Raw genomic sequence first — 3,830 nt, 5'->3', positions numbered from 1 at the left:
TTAAGGTCATTTATAAAAAATGTCACTTTTAACTTTAATTGAATAAAAAAAATCAATGCGTAAAACAACAATATTATATCATTTATCTATATTGTTTATTTGTTTAAAAAAAATAACAACAATATAAAGAAATAATTCAAACTTAACATTGAATCTTAAAACTAATATTTAACGTTAAATCTTAAAACATTAGCATTAAACCATAGTGCAAAACAAAGGAAGAAAATATGAAAAATAAAATTGCGAAAAATGATATAAGACTTAATTAAAATTAAAAAAAAAAAAATTTTAATATGCAAAGACTATGGCATCTTTCATTCACTTTTATTTCTCAGTTGGGTTAGTTTTAATGTTGAAGCGAAAGGAGACTAAGCAAGACCAAGTAAATGTCTTTGCATGTCTCAAAACAATTTAGTTCCATGCGTCTTTCTAATCACTATTGCGAGTTGCTCAAACATTGCGGTGACACAAAGAAGGTTCATTGCAACATAATCAAGGCCTTACGAAATCCAGAAATCTTTCTGCTAAACAACTTAGTCAATGCCTATGCTAAGAATGGAAGCATCATTTATGCCCGCAGGGTGTTCGATCAAATGCCTCTACGGAATCTATACTCTTGGAACACACTTCTCTCCTCCTATTCAAAACTGGGTCGTCTTCCTGAGATGAAACGCGTGTTTGATGCAATGCCAACGCGAGATATGGTATCGTGGAATTCCCTTATTTCCGGCTATGCTGGTCGTGGTTTCCTTGTTCAATCGGTGAAGGCTTATGATATGATGTTATATGATGGGCTATTTAATTTGACACGGATTGCGTTATCCACTATGCTCATACTTGCCTCCAATCAGGATAATGTTCGTTTGGGTAGGCAGATTCATGGGCATGTGGTGAAATTTGGTTTCCAGTCGTATGTTTTTGTTGGGAGTCCTTTGGTGGATATGTACTCCAAAACGGGGCTTATATTTTGTGCAAGACGGGTTTTTGATGAGATGCCCCAGAAGAATGTGGTTATGTATAATACACTGATTGCAGGGCTTATGCGATGCGGTAGAATTGAGGATTCAAGGCAGTTGTTTTATGAAATGCGGGAAAAGGATTCTATTTCCTGGACAGCAATGATTGCGGGATTTACTCAGAATGGCTTTGAAATAGAAGCTATTGATTTATTGAGAGAGATGAGATTAGAAAATCTTGAGATGGATCAGTACACTTTTGGGAGCGTGTTAACTGCTTGTGGTGGTGTTGCGGCTTTCCAAGAAGGCAAGCAAGTTCATGCTTACATAATTAGGACGGATTACCAGGATAATTTATTTGTTGGTAGCGCTCTAGTTGACATGTATTGTAAGTGTAAGAGTATAAAATCAGCAGAATCAGTTTTTAGGAAGATGACTTGCAAGAATGTTGTATCTTGGACTGCCATGCTGGTGGGTTATGGGCAGAATGGTTATTGTGAAGAAGCTGTTAAAATATTTTGTGATATGCAAAAATATGGGATTGAACCAGATGATTTCACCCTTGGGAGTGTAATTAGCTCGTGTGCAAACCTTGCCAGCCTAGAAGAGGGCGCTCAGTTTCATGGCAAAGCTTTGGTTTCTGGCTTAATTTCTTTTATCACTGTTTCCAATGCTCTAGTTACATTATATGGTAAATGTGGAAGCATTGAAGACTCTCATAGACTTTTTAGCGAAATGATCTTCCTGGACGAAGTCTCATGGACGGCACTTGTTTCTGGATACTCGCAATTTGGTAAAGCCAATGAAACGATAAGGTTGTTTGAAAGCATGTTAGCCCATGGTTTCAAACCCGACAAAGTTACTTTTATTGGGGTTCTTTCAGCTTGCAGCAGAGCAGGACTAGTAGAGAAAGGAAATCAGATATTTGAGTCAATGATTAAAGAACATAGGATTATACCAATACACGATCATTACACATGCATGATTGACCTCTTCAGCCGAGCTGGGAGGTTAGAAGAGGCAAGGAATTTTATAAATAAGATGCCTTTCAGCCCTGACGCAATTGGTTGGGCATCCCTGTTAAGTGCATGTAGATTCTATAGAAACATGGAAATCGGTAAGTGGGCAGCTGAATCTCTAATAAAGTTAGAACCGCAAAACACTGCTAGTTACATCTTACTTTCGAGCATCTATGCTGCTAAAGGAAAATGGGAAGAAGTTTCCATATTAAGAAAGGGAATGAGAGATAAGGGTCTGAGAAAAGAACCAGGATGTAGCTGGATTAAATATAAAAACCAAGTACACATTTTTTCGGCTGATGATCGGTCAAACCCTTTTTCTGATCAGATATATTCTGAGCTTGAAAAATTGAACTATAAAATGGTACAAGAGGGATATGTGCCTGATATGAATTCTGTTTTGCATGATGTTGAGGATTCAGAGAAAATAAAGATGCTTAATCACCATAGTGAAAAGCTTGCAATTGCTTTTGGATTAATATTTATTCCTCCTGGTTTGCCCATACGAGTAGTTAAAAATTTAAGGGTTTGTGGGGATTGCCACAATGCAACTAAGTATATATCTAAGATCACTCAGAGGGAAATTCTTGTTAGAGATGCTGCCCGATTCCACTTGTTTAAAGATGGAACGTGTTCATGCGGAGACTTTTGGTGACAGGCCCAGTTGTTATATTCTCTGAAATATAAAGTACTGTCAAAAGTGACTACTAATTACAGGATTCTTCAGTATGAAGATACCTATGATACCTCTTTCTTCAAAAGGTGAGTATCATTACCGTGTGTGCAATGCAGTTGTGTATTGAGTATACTGTAATTTTATATGGACTTGAACAAAATTACAGAATATGGTGACTGTTCCTGACTTGCTATCATCATCTTTTGTCTTAATTTGAGAGAGGAGACATTCTTATAGGCTGATTAATTTTTTACAACGTTTTGACGTATATTGACATAGGCACGTCTTCCATCATAGCTGTTGAAAATTTTCACTAACCCTGTAAATCAGTGTTATGTGGGCAGTATTTGTGGGACAGTTTTGTCAATTTAAACAGGATTTTTTATCTGTACACCCGAACCGAGACAGCTCCTTTTATTTGGTTATAATGGTGGCAACAAGGTTAGAAGCTATGTGTAACAAATACAGTTAGTGGAGGAGCAGGTAATGGAAATGTTTCTTCGGAGCGGGTAATACTGAATAAAGAGATTTTCTCATTCGCTGAATCGGATTTTTTTCATCCGCTCCATTCATTCATTTGGATTCCACAAATTATACACATTACACTATGATCTCATGCATACTGCACAAGTCCTTCAACCTGCCCAATCCTAGAAACTTACAATGCTATCATATCATTTCCTAAGCTTTTCGGATCAAATTTCTGTTGAATCTTTAGCCTCTTAAAGGAGTGGATACCTATTTCTTGCTTCAGCTTTCAGAGTATTTAAAATTTTAGATTCTAGACTAGTTTGTAAAAATGATGTGAAATCTGACGTCTGTATTACTCACAATTGTTCATCATGAATGAACTGAGAGAGACTTTGATAGAGTCAAGTGTTTGTTTTATGTTATTGTCATTATTTACGTTATGAATCATTAATTTATCTTTTTCTTCTGTCAGTAATTCAATTCAATACACTCTTAATCATAATGAATTATTCTCTCATTTTTACCTAGTGGATGAAGGCATTCAGTCACTGCAAATTGAAAGCTAAATTTTATGTTATGTCTCTTGTTTTAGTTGATGTTGTTGGTTATAAGAGTCAAATGGATGATTCATTCTATTATGCTTATCTTGGAAGAGTAAGGCTTCTCAAAGAGGTTCATCACTTTTTGCATCTCCTAAGTCTTCTATTC

The 3,830-nt window shown here is 36.1% G+C and overlaps 1 pseudogene; it reads left to right on the top strand.

Annotated features, from left to right (window-relative positions):
- The first annotated feature begins 349 nt into the window (after positions 1-349).
- On the top strand, positions 350-3,589 carry LOC124848768 (putative pentatricopeptide repeat-containing protein At1g68930 pseudogene; annotated as a pseudogene).
- The last annotated feature ends 241 nt before the right edge of the window (positions 3,590-3,830 follow it).

Source organism: Vigna umbellata, chromosome 2 (genome assembly GCF_029865625.1).
Source record: "Vigna umbellata cultivar VRB3 chromosome 2, Vumbellata_1.0, whole genome shotgun sequence".
Lineage (NCBI taxonomy): Eukaryota > Viridiplantae > Streptophyta > Magnoliopsida > Fabales > Fabaceae > Vigna > Vigna umbellata.
This window is presented reverse-complemented; position numbering and strand designations above follow the sequence as displayed.